The following is a 19,337-nucleotide window of genomic DNA, read 5'->3' as shown; positions in this document are numbered from 1 at the left end:
GGCCTAAGCAAGTTTCTTATTCTCATTGGTGTCCTTTAGTAGTGGTTTCTTTGCAGCAATTTGACCATGTAGGCCTGAGTCTCCTCTGAACAGTTGATGTTGAGATGTGTCTGTTACTTGAACTCTGTGAAGCATTTATTTGGCCTGCAATTCCCGAGGCTGGTAACTCCAATGAACGTATCCTCTGCAGCAGAGGTAACTCTGGGTCTTCCTTTCTTGTGGTGGTCCTCATGAGAGCCATTGTTATCATAGCACTTGGTGATTTTTGCGACTGCACTTGAAGAAACTTCAACAGGCACACCTTTAACAGGCACACCTGTTAATTGAAATGCATTCCAGGTGACTACCTCATGAAGCTGGTTGAGAGAATGCCAATACTGTGCAAAGCTGTCATCAAGGCAAAGGGTGGATACTTTGAACAATTTCAAGTATAAAATATAATTCTGATTTGGTTAACACTTTTTTGGTTTCTACATGATTCCATATGTGTTATTTCATAGTTTTGATGCCTTCACTATAATTATATAATGCAGAAGAAAGTTACTGGAGCCAAAGCAACAATACCAAGATCTCTCTGCATGTCTCAAGCTACTGTGAGTCATAATCATCAAGTTCAATGGGTTCCTGGTCAAATGGCTTCACAATACAGTTACCTAGAGAAGTTCAAAAGACACATTGTTCAAGTTGGTAGAAAACCCCAGCAGGCCTTGAAACTACCTCACACACACACACACACACTTTTGCACATATGTCATGTAATTACATGGGGTTTTCAGGTTATTGGTGTAATAACATAGAACAATACAGTAAGAACATTAGTAACTAACTTGAAAGCATATTAGTCAAATTACATTCAAATGTACATTCACTTTATTTACAGTTGAGTAACTAATAGATTATACTACAATTACTACCACTACTACTGCCACTACTACTACTGTAAACAGATACACAGAGGATATCAGCCTAACTGTTCTGAAAGAGCTGGACATTCAGTATGATGAAGTCTCATAAGGTAGCTCACTAAAGGTTGCAGACTGGCTCATTGTGTCTCTGAGCATTCTGTGTGGGATGAGTATTTAGGTACTTCCACAACTACAAAGCAGTGTGAATATGAAGGGGGTGAGATAATGTAGGTGTCTGATGAGGATTCTCATTACTGGTGAGAACATCTCAGCATGGTTTCACTGCATTGTTCTTAGAAAGACCAAGTCTCTACTTTGCTACTGGTGATTTGACAATAACACCGTAATATGGACTCACACTCACTAAGACACTCTGCTTTACGAAATGACAGCTATAAGAGATGGAGAAAAAACTGGTTAACAGAAGGCAGAGAGAGGAAATAGTCACTAGGCATCCTGAACATGTCTGGGCATGTCTGCACTTTCTGGCCTAAAATGGTCATGAATCCAGCTGCTCCTGTATTTTCTATGTGCTCATGACATTGATAGCCAGTGTAAATATGTGGTGAGTATTGGCACAAAATGGCTACTGTTGATTATCCAAATAGCGTGTGCTACACACAGGTGTTGCATGATGTGAGCTTGCCGTTATAAAGCACTTTCAGACCTAGTGACAGCTACATCATGTGTATGCAAATGTAATCCATAATCATGATCTTCATTTTCATGTTGTCCCAACACAAACAGTAACCATACAGTAACAACAGGGTTGTAGTGGAGGGTAAACATATTCTACACACCGTTGTATTATGTGTGCATTCCTCTAAGCACTTCAGTCTGTCCATGCAGCATATGATGGTAATAGATTGACTGGTCTGAACCACAACACAATCTTTGTCAATCTCTTTGCTGTTAGTGAGAACAGTGCGCTAAATAAAATATAAATCACAAAATGGTGTTTTGACACAGCTTTGCATAACTTACTGGTCACTGACCCTGGTCCAGGATAGCTACAGATATGTACCTGATTCAACTACTCAGCTGTTCATCAAGATCTTGATTAATTGAATCATGTGTGTTAGTGCAGGGCTGGAACTAAAGCCTGCATATCCTGTAGTTCTCCAGGACCTGGGCTGGTGACCACAGTTGTGAAAGAATAGTGACACATCTACCAGTTGCCTCATCACCATGTCCAAAATGAAAGTAGTACTGCACAGCATGTACTGGAGTGTTATTCAGACAATGTTGATCTCAGCTATACAGATAAACATCACTCACATTTGCATCCAACCACTGTGTTACACAGGTTGAGGGCGATCCTGGCAGGGGCTCTGAGAGTTGATAGGTCATTGTACAGTTGACATGTACAGCGTTCCAGCCAACGGTCTGGGCTCTGACACAGCTACCCAGCGGAGACACCACGGTGAAAGCAAGGGAACACAATTTTAACTTTGGACACATAGCATGGATTGTAGAATCAGAGAGATAGAGAGACAGACATTTAAAGCAGGTATGTTATATTACAGGAGTGTATAACAGATATCTGTCCACAAACACCCCAGATACTGATACATCAAGCTAATAATACTGATAAGAAACACTGCACACATGTGTATACACCTGCTGCATAGGCACTCACACATTCACACACACACCTCTCTCTCTAAAACCCATAAACACATTAAACTAGGCATAAAACACGATCGCAAAACAAGATAAAACATGATGCATTACAAGATAAAACATAATCGCATTACATGATAAAACATGATGCATTACATGATAAAACATGATGCATTACAAGATAAAACATGATGCATTACAAGATAAAACATGATGCATTACAAGATAAAACATGATGCATTACAAGATAAAACATGATGCATTACAAGATTAAACATGATGCATTACAAGATAAAACATGATGCATTACGAGATAAAACATAATCGCATTACATGATAAAACATGATGCATTACATGATAAAACATGATGCATTACAAGATAAAACATGATGCATTACAAGATAAAACATGATGCATTACGAGATAAAACATAATCGCATTACATGATAAAACATGATGCATTAAATGATAAAACATGATGCATTACATGACAAAACATGATGCATTACAAGATAAAACATAATCGCATTACATGATAAAACATGATGCATTACAAGATTAAACATAATCGCATTACATGATAAAACATGATGCATTACAAGATAAAACACGATGCATTACAAGATTAAACATAATCGCATTACATGATAAAACATGATGCATTACAAGATAAAACATGATGCATTACAAGATTAAACATAATCGCATTACATGATAAAACATGATGCATTACAAGATAAAACACGATGCATTACAAGATAAAACATGATGCATTACAAGATAAAACATAATCGCATTACATGATAAAACATGATGCATTACAAGATAAAACATAATCACATTACAAGATAAAACATGATGCATTACAAGATAAAACATGATGCATTACAAGATAAAACATGATGCATTACAAGATAAAACATGATCGCATTACATGATAAAACATGATGCATTACAAGATAAAACATAATCACATTACAAGATAAAACATGATGCATTACAAGATAAAACATGATGCATTACAAGATAAAACATGATGCATTACAAGATAAAACATGATCGCATTACATGATAAAACATGATGCATTACAAGATAAAACATAATCGCATTACATGATAAAACATGATGCATTACAAGATAAAACATAATCACATTACAAGATAAAACATGATGCATTACAAGATAAAACATGATGCATTACAAGATAAAACATGATCGCATTACATGATAAAACATGATGCATTACAAGATAAAACATAATCGCATTACATGATAAAACATGATGCATTACAAGATAAAACATAATCACATTACAAGATAAAACATGATGCATTACAAGATAAAACATGATGCATTACAAGATAAAACATGATGCATTACAAGATTAAACATGATGCATTACAAGATTAAACATGATGCATTACAAGATAAAACATGATGCATTACAAGATTAAACATAATCGCATTACATGATAAAACATGATGCATTACAAGATAAAACATGATGCATTACATGATAAAACATGATGCATTACAAGATAAAACATGATGCATTACAAGATAAAACATGATGCATTACAAGATAAAACATAATCGCATTACATGATAAAACATGATGCATTACAAGATTAAACATAATCGCATTACATGATAAAACATGATGCATTACAAGATAAAACACGATGCATTACAAGATTAAACATAATCGCATTACATGATAAAACATGATGCATTACAAGATAAAACATGATGCATTACAAGATTAAACATAATCGCATTACATGATAAAACATGATGCATTACAAGATAAAACATGATGCATTACAAGATAAAACATGATGCATTACAAGATAAAACATGATGCATTACAAGATAAAACATGATGCATTACAAGATAAAACATGATGCATTACAAGATAAAACATGATCGCATTACATGATAAAACATGATGCATTACAAGATAAAACATAATCGCATTACATGATAAAACATGATGCATTACAAGATAAAACATAATCACATTACAAGATAAAACATGATGCATTACAAGATAAAACATGATGCATTACAAGATAAAACATGATCGCATTACATGATAAAACATGATGCATTACAAGATAAAACATAATCGCATTACATGATAAAACATGATGCATTACAAGATTAAACATAATCGCATTACATGATAAAACATGATGCATTACAAGATAAAACACGATGCATTACAAGATTAAACATAATCGCATTACATGATAAAACATGATGCATTACAAGATAAAACATGATGCATTACAAGATTAAACATAATCGCATTACATGATAAAACATGATGCATTACAAGATAAAACACGATGCATTACAAGATAAAACATGATGCATTACAAGATAAAACATAATCGCATTACATGATAAAACATGATGCATTACAAGATAAAACATAATCACATTACAAGATAAAACATGATGCATTACAAGATAAAACATGATGAATTACAAGATAAAACATGATGCATTACAAGATAAAACATGATCGCATTACATGATAAAACATGATGCATTACAAGATAAAACATAATCGCATTACATGATAAAACATGATGCATTACAAGATTAAACATGATGCATTACATGATAAAACATGATGCATTACAAGATTAAACATAATCGCATTACATGATAAAACATGATGCATTACAAGATAAAACATGATGCATTACATGATAAAACATGATGCATTACAAGATAAAACATGATGCATTACAAGATAAAACATGATGCATTACAAGATAAAACATAATCGCATTACATGATAAAACATGATGCATTACAAGATTAAACATAATCGCATTACATGATAAAACATGATGCATTACAAGATAAAACACGATGCATTACAAGATTAAACATAATCGCATTACATGATAAAACATGATGCATTACAAGATAAAACATGATGCATTACAAGATTAAACATAATCGCATTACATGATAAAACATGATGCATTACAAGATAAAACATGATGCATTACAAGATAAAACATGATGCATTACAAGATAAAACATGATGCATTACAAGATAAAACATGATGCATTACAAGATAAAACATGATGCATTACAAGATAAAACATGATCGCATTACATGATAAAACATGATGCATTACAAGATAAAACATAATCGCATTACATGATAAAACATGATGCATTACAAGATAAAACATAATCACATTACAAGATAAAACATGATGCATTACAAGATAAAACACGATGCATTACAAGATTAAACATAATCGCATTACATGATAAAACATGATGCATTACAAGATAAAACATGATGCATTACAAGATTAAACATAATCGCATTACATGATAAAACATGATGCATTACAAGATAAAACACGATGCATTACAAGATAAAACATGATGCATTACAAGATAAAACATGATGCATTACAAGATAAAACATGATGCATTACAAGATAAAACATGATGCATTACAAGATAAAACATGATCGCATTACATGATAAAACATGATGCATTACAAGATAAAACATAATCGCATTACATGATAAAACATGATGCATTACAAGATAAAACATAATCACATTACAAGATAAAACATGATGCATTACAAGATAAAACACGATGCATTACAAGATTAAACATAATCGCATTACATGATAAAACATGATGCATTACAAGATAAAACATGATGCATTACAAGATTAAACATAATCGCATTACATGATAAAACATGATGCATTACAAGATAAAACACGATGCATTACAAGATAAAACATGATGCATTACAAGATAAAACATAATCGCATTACATGATAAAACATGATGCATTACAAGATAAAACATAATCACATTACAAGATAAAACATGATGCATTACAAGATAAAACATGATGAATTACAAGATAAAACATGATGCATTACAAGATAAAACATGATCGCATTACATGATAAAACATGATGCATTACAAGATAAAACATAATCGCATTACATGATAAAACATGATGCATTACAAGATAAAACATAATCACATTACAAGATAAAACATGATGCATTACAAGATAAAACATGATGCATTACAAGATAAAACATGATCGCATTATATGATAAAACATGATGCATTACAAGATAAAACATAATCGCATTACATGATAAAACATGATGCATTACAAGATAAAACATAATCACATTACAAGATAAAACATGATGCATTACAAGATAAAACATGATGCATTACAAGATAAAACATAATCACATTACAAGATAAAACATGATGCATTACAAGATAAAACATGATGCATTACAAGATAAAACATGATGCATTACAAGATTAAACATGATGCATTACAAGATTAAACATGATGCATTACAAGATAAAACATGATGCATTACAAGATAAAACATAATCACATTACAAGATAAAACATGATGCATTACAAGATAAAACATGATGCATTACAAGATAAAACATGATGCATTACAAGATTAAACATGATGCATTACAAGATTAAACATAATCGCATTACATGATAAAACATGATGCATTACAAGATAAAACATGATGCATTACATGATAAAACATGATGCATTACAAGATAAAACACGATGCATTACAAGATTAAACATAATCGCATTACATGATAAAACATGATGCATTACAAGATAAAACATGATGCATTACAAGATAAAACATGATGCATTACGAGATAAAACATAATCGCATTACATGATAAAACATGATGCATTACAAGATTAAACATAATCGCATTACATGATAAAACATGATGCATTACAAGATAAAACATGATGCATTACATGATAAAACATGATGCATTACAAGATAAAACACGATGCATTACAAGATTAAACATAATCGCATTACATGATAAAACATGATGCATTACAAGATAAAACATGATGCATTACAAGATAAAACATGATGCATTACAAGATAAAACATGATCGCATTACATGATAAAACATGATGCATTACAAGATAAAACATAATCGCATTACATGATAAAACATGATGCATTACAAGATAAAACATAATCACATTACAAGATAAAACATGATGCATTACAAGATAAAACATGATGCATTACAAGATAAAACATGATCGCATTACATGATAAAACATGATGCATTACAAGATAAAACATGATGCATTACAAGATAAAACATAATCGCATTACATGATAAAACATGATGCATTACAAGATAAAACATAATCGCATTACATGATAAAACATGATGCATTACATGATAAAACATGATGCATTACATGATAAAACATGATGCATTACATGATAAAACATGATCGCATTACATGATAAAACATAATCGCATTACATGATAAAACATAATCGCATTACATGATAAAACATGATGCATTACAAGATAAAACACGATGCATTACAAGATAAAACATGATCGCATTACATGATAAAACATGATTGTCACACCCTGACCATAGTTTGCTTTGTATGTTTCTATGTTTTGTTTGGTCAGGGTGTGATCTGAGTGGGCATTCTATGTTACATGTCTAGTTTGTCTATTTCTATGTTTGGCCTGATATGGTTCTCAATCAGAGACAGGTGTTAGTCATTGTCTCTGATTGGGAACCATATTTAGGTAGCCTGTTTGGTGTTGGGTTTTGTGGGTGATTGTTCCTGTCTCTGTGTTTGCACCAGATAGGTCTGGTTTGGGTTTTTCACATTTCTTGTTTTGTTAGTCTATTCATGTATAGTTTCTTTATTAAAGAACCATGAATAGAAACCACGCTGCGTTTTGGTCCGCCTCTCCTTCGACTCAAGAAAACCGTTACAGAATCACCCACCACAACAGGACCAAGCGGCATGGTAACGGGCAACAGCAACAGCGGCGCAAAGAGGAATGGACATGGGACGATGTATTGGATGGCAAGGGTTGCTACACATGGGAGGAGATCCTGGCGGGAAAGGATCGCCTTCCATGGGAACAGGTGGAGGCTGCTAGGAGAGCAGAGGCAGCCGGAGAGAGGAGCCGGCGATATGAGGGAACACGACTGGCAAGGAAGCCCGAGAGGCAGCCCCAAAAATTTCTTGGGAGGGGACACACAGGAAGTATGGCGAAGCCAGGTAGGAGACCTGAGCCAACTTCCTGTGCTTACCGGAGGGCTAGAGAGACCGGGCAGGCACTGTGTTATGCTTTGGAGTGCACGGTGTCCCTGGTGCAGGTGCATAGCCCGGTGCAGTACATACCAGCTCCGCGTATCGGCCGGACTAGAGTGGGCATCGAGCCAAGTACCATGAAGCCTGCTCTACGCATCTGGTCTCCAGTGCGTCTCCTTGGGCCGGCTTACATGGCACCAGCCTTGCACACGGTGTCCCCGGTTCGCCTGCATAGCCCAGTGCGGGCTATTCCACCTCGCCACACTGGCAGAGCGACCGGGACCATTCAACAGGGTAAGGTTGGGCAGGCTCGGTGCTCAAGAGCTCCAGTTCGCCTGCACAGTCCAGTCTATCCGGTACCACCTCCACGCACCAGCCCTCCGGTGGCAGCCCCCCGCACCAGGCTGTCTCTCCGTCTCATCCTTACAGGTGCTCCCGCCTGTCCGGCGCTGCCGGAGTCTCCCGCCTGTCCGGCGCTGCCAGAGACCCTCAGCCCAGAACTGCCAGAGCTTTCGCCCCTCTGTCCCGAGCTGCCCCTCTGTCCAGTGGGGTCATTTAGAAGGGTTGCCATGGTTAGGAGGCCACGGAAGCGGGCAAGGTGATGGACTAAGACTATGGTGAAGTGGGGGGCACGTCCAGCACCAGAGCCGGAACAATATCATTCCCAAAATGCCTTTCTCCAATAACTTTTTAAAAGGATTGTTCAAAAGTTCGCCCTCAAATTAAGACATATAATGCACAAAATCTGCTGAAAGACTTGAGGCATATTTGCACAAATTGAGTGAGATTGTGTTGTACCAGAGCATAGACTATAGCTCAGGAATGCCATGCATGCTTGTCTAATGGTTCAAATTACAATAATGAAGAGAAGAATAGATGAGGTGGAATGTAGCATTTTTTTTATTGCCTCAGTAAGACTAACCAGGATGAATGAAGGTGGAAATAGGCCTATTAACATTTTATAAAACGGATAGCTTTAGGGTAGTTGAGGTACAGCCGAGGGATTGACTCAGAACCCTTTTAAAACAGACCCCTGGGGATGATCAGTCCAGTGGGGACTAGACTTTAGCCTACTAGAATATAATATAGCTACTTCATGACTGGGGGGGAAAAGGTCATTGTTGTGTTGTCAAAATATTTGTAACCCCACACCCCTAGATCCACCTGCTCAGTACTCTTGGGGAAATTAGATTGAAAGGCTGTTTACATGATGTTTAAACTACATGTTTTTTATTTGCTTTACACCACAGCAACATCCAAACATGAGTGGGGCGATACATATAAGTAAGTCAACAATGTATTTGAAGTTTTAGTCATATATGGATTACTGAAAGTGAGAAACCATTAACAAGACCATATGAGGTGTTTGTAGTGACATGCACATGCATGAGCCCTTGATTGTTTTGTTTTCGTTTCTTAGTCTGCCTGGCTCTGTGTCTGGCTGGCTGGTCTGTATCTGGTGCTTCTGTTGAAGGTGAGCTGTTCTCAAGCCTGCCATGCATGTGTTCATTATGGCGTCAAAATGAATGCATACTGTACTTTGTTTTATACACTCCAAATAAGTCACGTCCCCCGACTTTTTGGTTTTTCAAACCATGTCAGAGATTCAAAGATTTGCACATTATATTGGAATCTTAGTGGCCTGAAACAAGAAAAGCCTGCGTACTGAAACAGGGATCAGTCAGTGAATGTTTCAAAGTGTTATATGGAAGTGGTGACAACTCGATCTCACCATATTAATTTGTATTTTGATTTTAATTCCCTAAACATAATTTGTATATTAAAGTACAGTGAGGATGTAGAGTAATGTTTTGACCCAGTCTGATCTAAAACTAAGTGTAGTAACTTTGATATTTAATGTTGTACTCTGTTTAACTAGCCCTCTTCCTGTTGTCTTCATTTCTCTTGCAGCTCAGAAGACCTCCCCTGTCTGTTACCTCTGTAACCATGATAACTGCCCAACCGTTGAGTATGTTTATGACCATTTGACGGCTAATTTGACTCTGTGGTCGCGAGGGAAAATGGTTGACCTCCCTCCCTGCCCCACCACCTCCCCTCTGTCATCTGGAGGATGCTTGGTGTGTGTTGACAACCAGAAGATCTACGCTGTGTGTGACTCAGAGATCATCAAGCCAGTCTTTGAGGGCCAAGGCAACTCCATGCCTATTATCAAAGCCAGTGAGTTTCTGTGAGGGCCCATGAAAGTACAACCTGGGAAGAGGATAGTCAATAGAGGGAACAAACAAAGCAGTTTACAGGAAATGGTCACAGGTGTCAATTTATTATTACTAAGGTGCTATTGGAAGTTGTAGTTTATTATACAGTATGGTATATGGCTTTATTGTGTCTCAAACCAGTCACTGCTATGAGCATTTCCCAGCTGATCCAGCCCTCTGTTGTTGTATGTAATCATACCTGTAGTGCCATTACAGATTGTCCCAGCATTGTTTCAACTGATCAGATGGGTGAGTTCCATTCAATATTCAAACTGTATTTCAAACAAAACAAAACATATCTTATTGTTATTTTACATTACAAGAGCAAATTCCATAACAGAGAACAGCAGTCTGGGTAATTCTACAGTGTGTTTGTCTTCAACAAGTGGAGCTGGAGGTTTAGCCAGGCATCCTGGTGAGTGCAGAAACCCACAGAACAGCAATGCTCAACTCAAGATCATTATGAGCCAAGGAAAAGAGGAAGAGATGCACCTGCAAGGAGGGTGTTAATATCTGATGAGATGTTCCTATTCAAGGAGGGTTCAGGGTGAATGTTGTGTATTTCCTGTCTAGTTTCTATGGTTTAACTTGAGGGAACAGTACGCTCTATTAGAAAGCCAGATTATTGCAGTTTGATAGCTTTATTTCAGCACATTAGCAACAGGGGAAATTAGTCTCTTGGGTTTTCTAGAGTCTGAAAGTAAAGTCTTGGGAGAGGTCTCTGTGACAAGTTTGCACATAGGGTCCTGCCTTTCCATAGAGTGGTAGGTCAAACTATTCGGACACTACAGACGTTTATGTGAGAAGATTTTTGGGATGTCTCATGGTCTGATAAACATGCTCCAGCTCTGCCACCTTTCACCGCAGATGTCCCATGGTCTGACAAACATGCTCCAGCTCTGCCACCTTTCACTGCAGATGTCTCATGGTCTGACAAACATGCTCCAGCTCTGCCACCTTTCAACGCAGATGTCTCATGGTCTGATAAACATGCTCCAGCTCTGCCACCTTTCAACGCAGATGTCTCATGGTCTGATAAACATGCTCCAGCTCTGCCACCTTTCAACGCAGATGTCTCATGGTCTGATAAACATGCTCCAGCTCTGCCACCTTTCACCGCAGATGTCTCATGGTCTGATAAACAGGTTCCAGCTCTGCCACCTTTCACCGCAGATGTCTCATGGTCTGATAAACATGCTCCAGCTCTGCCACCTTTCACCGCAGATGTCTCATGGTCTGATAAACATGCTCCAGCTCTGCCACCTTTCACTGCAGATGCAACACTGGCAGATGCGGTGGATTGAAACGCATCCAATGCAAAAAAAAAAAAAAAATCTCTATCTTAAACTGAGGGATTTGGATGGGGATATTTTGGTTATGTAACTTAGATTGACACACCAGTGTGTCTCCAGGGGGTTAAACCATAAACGTTTTGCTTCACCGAGTTTGTGTGTTTTGCACAGGGCCGGCCCGCTCATTAGGCACGATTAGGTGGCCGCCTGGGGCGGCAGATTGACGAGGGCGGCATTTTCTGAGCTAAACTGGCCAAGACGACCCTCCAGCAGCACATAAAACCTCACATAATTCTGCCCAAAAAAACAAAAACAAGAACATTTTCTCTCAACCAGTGGCATATGGGCTTTTTAGCTGAGCGCTGATGCCGCCTTGTGATAAGTAGTTCCTACTCAAAGGCAGGGGTGCTGTTGGAGAGAAGCATTGCTGCGACGCTCCACTAACATTCTGTCCCAAAAATCATCTAAGTTAAGGCATGTAGCAGGTATAGCATATTGTTGAAGGATTGTGTCCTTCTCTGTAGCCTACAGGCTAGAGACAAAATGTAAGACAATGTAATGTAGGTTTCTCCGATCAAATAGCCTAAGCTAAATGGCGCCTAATCAAATAAAAAATGCGCTGACATTTTAACAAACAACATATCTTAAAAACAGAACAGGTCAAAGTAAAATGGACAATACGGAATGGACAATCACGCTATTCACAACCGCTGTCCAGAAGATTCATTCATGCCGGTCTTCAATGGAATTGTATGAATGCCCATCCATGTGGTGGGCCCACCGTTTGTAAAACAGGTCGTTGTATTGGCTTCATTAGTCCCGATTCCTGTGACTTGGTTATTTAAGCTCAGTTACCCAACTTTATCAGGAGGAGCTATCCTGAGCCTATTTGCATTGTGTTTACACAGCAAGAAATGCAGGAGTATTTTATTTTTCACTATGATCAGCAGATACAAAACTTGAAACTGCGGATCATGACAATTTAGCCCAAGGAATGAATCTTCTGGACAGAGTGTTTATCCAACTGGATTAAATAAATAAAAAGTTATGTCCCTCCCACTTCTAAACCCAAAGTTGCACCCCTGGTTCAGTTACTGGCACAATTACCCTCAACACCATAAAGAATGGAACACAACGAGCAGATACATTATTAATAGCAGCTCCAGGGCTCCCACCCAGAAAAAAATCAGCTTCCCCACGATGGCCTAAGGCTTCCCTATGCATCTCACAGACACACCCCACCCACCCTGTCAGCTCTGACAACACAAATATGTCAAGAGCATAACAGACCGTCTGTGGCAGACTATCACAAAGGTGTGATGATATTATGAATCTAAATATGCCTCACTCTATTAACATAACTAAATAAACAGTTTTCCTCTGGTTACGTTACTACTCCACCTCCAGCTATTCAGTTAAACAATCTGTGCAGGATAAAAAGAACACTGTTGTTACCTCTCCTTCCAACCAAGGTGCAGGAAGAGAAGAGCAACCACCCACTCTTCTCAGCAGTCACACCCTCAGCCTCCCCCATCTCACACACACCTCACACAAGATGAGCATCATCTCATCTTTTTACTTAAATTTAAATAGAAGGTTCTGGATCCCAATGCTGTTCTGTCCGTATCCGACACCAATCTATTGCAGTGCAATACGCAGGCTGCTCTATTTAACCAACAGACAGAATATCATACCAGTTTTGTGAAGCAGACTGGACAATATAGTACGTCCAGAGAGAGACGTGAACTGTCTTCAACACCTACAAGGGATCACTTGACACAACCTCTATTTCAATGTGTCCCCAGAGTTGGAGTGACAACAGAGAAAGAGAGAGAGAAATATGTCAAGACCTCCCGAAGATGAGGGACAGATACTTTTAGCAGTAGAGAGACAAGAGAACAGTGGCTAAAGAGGAGGGACAGATACTCTTAGCGGTAGAGAGACAAGAGAACAGTGGCTAAACAGGAGGGACAGATACTCTTAGCAGTACAGAGACAAGAGAACAGTGGCTAAAGAGGATGGACAGATACTCTGCACAGTAGAGAGACAAGAGAACAGTGGCTAAAGAAGAGGGACAGATACTCTTAGCAGTAGAGAGACAAGAGAACAGTGGCTAAAGAGGAGGGACAGATACTCTTAGCAGTAGAGAGACAAGACAACAGTGGCTAAAGAGGAGGGACAGATACTCTTAGCAGTAGAGAGACAAGAGAACAGTGGCTAAAGAGGAGGGACAGATATTCTTAGCAGTAGAGAGACAAGAGAACAGTGGCTAAAGAGGAGGGACAGATACTCTTAGCAGTAGAGAGACAAGAGAACAGTGGCTAAAGAGGAGGGACAGATATTCTTAGCAGTAGAGAGACAAGAGAACAGTGGCTAAAGAGGAGGGACAGATACTCTTAGCAGTAGAGAGACAAGAGAACAGTGGCTAAAGAGGAGGGACAGATACTCTTAGCAGTAGAGAGACAAGAGAACAGTGGCTAAAGAGGAGGGACAGATACTCTTAGCAGTAGAGAGACAAGAGAAGAGTGGCTAAAGAGGAGGGACAGATACTCTTAGCAGTAGAGAGACAAGAGAACAGTGGCTAAAGAGTAGGGACAGATATTCTTAGCAGTAGAGAAACAAGAGAACAGTGGCTAAAGAGGAGGGACAGATACTCTTAGCAGTAGAGAGACAAGAGAACAGTGGCTAAAGAGGAGGGACAGATACTCTTAGCAGTAGAGAGACAAGAGAACAGTGGCTAAAGAGGAGGGACAGATACTCTTAGCAGTACAGAGACAAGAGAACAGTGGCTAAAGAGGAGGGACAGATACTCTTAGCAGTAGAGAGACAAGAGAACAGTGGCTAAAGAGGAGGGACAGATACTCTTAGCAGGAGAGACAAGAGAACAGTGGCTAAAGAGGGACAGATACTCTTAGCAGTAGAGAGACAAGAGAACAGTGGCTAAAGAGGAGGGACAGATACTCTTAGCAGTAGAGAGACAAGAGAACAGTGGCTAAAGAGGAGGGACAGATACTCTTAGCAGTAGAGAGACATGAGAACAGTGGCTAAAGAGGGACAGATACTCTTAGCAGTAGAGAGACAAGAGAACAGTGGCTAAAGAGGAGGGACAGATACTCTTAGCAGTAGAGAGACAAGAGAACAGTGGCTAAAGAGGAGGGACAGATACTCTTAGCAGTAGAGAGACAAGAGAACTGTGGCTAAAGAGGAGGGACAGATACTCTTAGCAGTAGAGAGACAAGAGAACAGTGGCTAAAGAGGAGGGACAGATACTCTTAGCAGTAGAGAGACAAGAGAACAGTCGCTAAAGAGGAGGGACAGATACTCTTAGCAGTAGAGAGACAAGAGAACAGTGGCTAAAGAGGAGGGACAGATACTCTTAGCAGTAGAGAGACAAGAGAACAGTGGCTAAAGAGGAGGGACAGATACTCTTAGCAGTAGAGAGACAAGAGAACTGTGGCTAAAGAGGAGGGACAGATACTCTTAGCAGTAGAGAGACAAGAGAACAGTGGCTAAAGAGGAGGGACAGATACTCTTAGCACTAGAGAGACAAGAGAACAGTGGCTAAAGAGGAGGGACAGATATTCTTAGAGAGACAAGAGAACAGTAGAGAGACAAGAGAACAGTGGCTAAAGAGGAGGGACAGATACTCTTAGCAGTAGAGAGACAAGAGAACAGTGGCTAAAGAGGAGGGACAGATACTCTTAGCAGTAGAGAGACAAGAGAACAGTGGCTAAAGAGGAGGGACAGATACTCTTAGCAGTAGAGAGACAAGAGAACTGTGGCTAAAGAGGAGGGACAGATACTCTTAGCAGTAGAGAGACAAGAGAACAGTGGCTAAAGAGGAGGGACAAATACTCTTAAGAGTACAGAGACAAGAGAACTGTGGCTAAAGAGGAGGGACAGATACTCTTAGCAGTAGAGAGACAAGAGAACAGTGGCTAAAGAGGAGGGAGATACTCTTAGCAGTAGAGAGACAAGAGAACAGTGGCTAAAGAGGAGGGACAGCAGTAGAGAGACAAGAGAACAGTGGCTAAAGAGGAGGGACAGATACTCTTAGCAGAGACAAGAGAACAGTGGCTAAAGAGGAGGGACAGATACTCTTAGCAGTAGAGAGACAAGAGAACAGTGGCTAAAGAGGAGGGACAGATACTCTTAGCAGTAGAGAGACAAGAGAACAGTGGCTAAAGAGGAGGGACAGATACAGTCTTAGCAGTAGAGAGACAAGAGAACAGTGGCTAAAGAGGAGGGACAGATACTCTTAGCAGTAGAGAGACAAGAGAACAGTGGCTAAAGAGGAGGGACAGATACTCTTAGCAGTAGAGAGACAAGAGAACAGTGGCTAAAGAGGAGGGACAGATACTCTTAGCAGTAGAGAGACAAGAGAACAGTGGCTAAAGAGGAGGGACAGATACTCTTAGCAGTAGAGAGACAAGAGAACAGTGGCTAAAGAGGAGGGACAGATACTCTTAGCAGTAGAGAGACAAGAGAACAGTGGCTAAAGAGGAGGGACAGATACTCTTAGCAGTAGAGAGACAAGAGAACAGTGGCTAAAGAGGAGGGACAGATACTCTTAGCAGTAGAGAGACAAGAGAACAGTGGCTAAAGAGGAGGGACAGATACTCTTAGCAGTAGAGAGACAAGAGAACAGTGGCTAAAGAGGAGGGACAGATACTCTTAGCAGTAGAGAGACAAGAGAACAGTGGCTAAAGAGGAGGGACAGATACTCTTAGCAGTAGAGAGACAAGAGAACAGTGGCTAAAGAGGAGGGACAGATACTAGCAGTAGAGAGACAAGAGAACAGTAGGGACAGATACTCTTAGCAGAGAGACAAGAGAACAGTGGCTAAAGAGGAGGGACAGATACTCTTAGCAGTAGAGAGACAAGAGAACAGTGGCTAAAGAGGAGGGACAGATACTCTTAGCAGCTAGAGAGACAGTAGAGAGACAAGAGAACAGTGGCTAAAGAGGAGGGACAGATACTCTTAGCAGTAGAGAGACAAGAGAACAGTGGCTAAAAGGAGGGACAGATACTCTTAGCAGTAGAGAGACAAGAGAACAGGAGGGACAGATACTCTTAGCAGTAGAGAGACAAGAGAACAGTGGCTAAAGAGGAGGGACAGATACTCTTAGCAGTAGAGAGACAAGAGAACAGTGGCTAAAGAGGAGGGACAGATACTCTTAGCAGTAAAGAGTGGGAGGGACAGATACTCTTAGCAGTAGAGAGACAAGAGAACAGTGGCTAAAGAGGAGGGACAGATACTCTTAGCAGTAGAGAGACAAGAGAACAGTGGCTAAAGAGGAGGGACAGATACTCTTAGCAGTAGAGAGACAAGAGAACAGTGGCTAAAGAGGAGGGACAGATACTCTTAGCAGTAGAGAGACAAGAGAACAGTGGCTAAAGAGGAGGGACAGATACTCTTAGCAGTAGAGAGACAAGAGAACTGTGGCTAAAGAGGAGGGACAGATACTCTTAGCAGTAGAGAGACAAGAGAACAGTGGCTAAAGAGGAGGGACAGATACTCTTAGCACTAGAGAGACAAGAGAACAGTGGCTAAAGAGGAGGGACAGATATTCTTAGCAGTAGAGAGACAAGAGAACAGTGGCTAAAGAGGAGGGACAGATACTCTTAGCAGTAGAGAGACAAGAGAACAGTGGCTAAAGAGGAGGGACAGATACTCTTAGCAGTAGAGAGACAAGAGAACAGTGGCTAAAGAGGAGGGACAGATACTCTTAGCAGTAGAGAGACAAGAGAACAGTGGCTAAAGAGGAGGGACAGATACTCTTAGCAGTAGAGAGACAAGAGAACAGTGGCTAAAGAGGAGGGACAAATACTCTTAAGAGTACAGAGACAAGAGAACTGTGGCTAAAGAGGAGGGACAGATACTCTTAGCAGTAGAGAGACAAGAGAACAGTGGCTAAAGAGGAGGGACAGATACTCTTAGCAGTAGAGAGACAAGAGAACAGTGGCTAAAGAGGAGGGACAGATACTCTTAGCAGTAGAGAGACAAGAGAACTGTGGCTAAAGAGGAGGGACAGATACTCTTAGCAGTAGAGAGACAAGAGAACAGTGGCTAAAGAGGAGGGACAGATACTCTTAGCACTAGAGAGACAAGAGAACAGTGGCTAAAGAGGAGGGACAGATATTCTTAGCAGTAGAGAGACAAGAGAACAGTGGCTAAAGAGGAGGGACAGATACTCTTAGCAGTAGAGAGACAAGAGAACAGTGGCTAAAGAGGAGGGACAGATACTCTTAGCAGTAGAGAGACAAGAGAACAGTGGCTAAAGAGGAGGGACAGATACTCTTAGCAGTAGAGAGACAAGAGAACTGTGGCTAAAGAGGAGGGACAGATACTCTTAGCAGTAGAGAGACAAGAGAACAGTGGCTAAAGAGGAGGGACAAATACTCTTAGCAGTAGAGAGACAAGAGAACAGTGGCTAAAGAGGAGGGACAGATACTCTTAGCAGGAGAGACAAGAGAACAGTGGCTAAAGAGGGACAGATACTCTTAGCAGTAGAGAGACAAGAGAACAGTGGCTAAAGAGGAGGGACAGATACTCTTAGCAGTAGAGAGACAAGAGAACAGTGGCTAAAGAGGAGGGACAGATACTCTTAGCAGTAGAGAGACATGAGAACAGTGGCTAAAGAGGGACAGATACTCTTAGCAGTAGAGAGACAAGAGAACAGTGGCTAAAGAGGAGGGACAGATACTCTTAGCAGTAGAGAGACAAGAGAACAGTGGCTAAAGAGGAGGGACAGATACTCTTAGCAGTAGAGAGACAAGAGAACTGTGGCTAAAGAGGAGGGACAGATACTCTTAGCAGTAGAGAGACAAGAGAACAGTGGCTAAAGAGGAGGGACAGATACTCTTAGCAGTAGAGAGACAAGAGAACAGTCGCTAAAGAGGAGGGACAGATACTCTTAGCAGTAGAGAGACAAGAGAACAGTGGCTAAAGAGGAGGGACAGATACTCTTAGCAGTAGAGAGACAAGAGAACAGTGGCTAAAGAGGAGGGACAGATACTCTTAGCAGTAGAGAGACAAGAGAACTGTGGCTAAAGAGGAGGGACAGATACTCTTAGCAGTAGAGAGACAAGAGAACAGTGGCTAAAGAGGAGGGACAGATACTCT

The sequence above is a fragment of the Oncorhynchus masou genome, chromosome 29, assembly GCF_036934945.1.
Source record: "Oncorhynchus masou masou isolate Uvic2021 chromosome 29, UVic_Omas_1.1, whole genome shotgun sequence".
Classification (NCBI taxonomy): domain Eukaryota; kingdom Metazoa; phylum Chordata; class Actinopteri; order Salmoniformes; family Salmonidae; genus Oncorhynchus; species Oncorhynchus masou.
The sequence above is the reverse complement of the archived record's forward strand: the minus strand, read 5'-3'. Positions refer to the sequence as shown.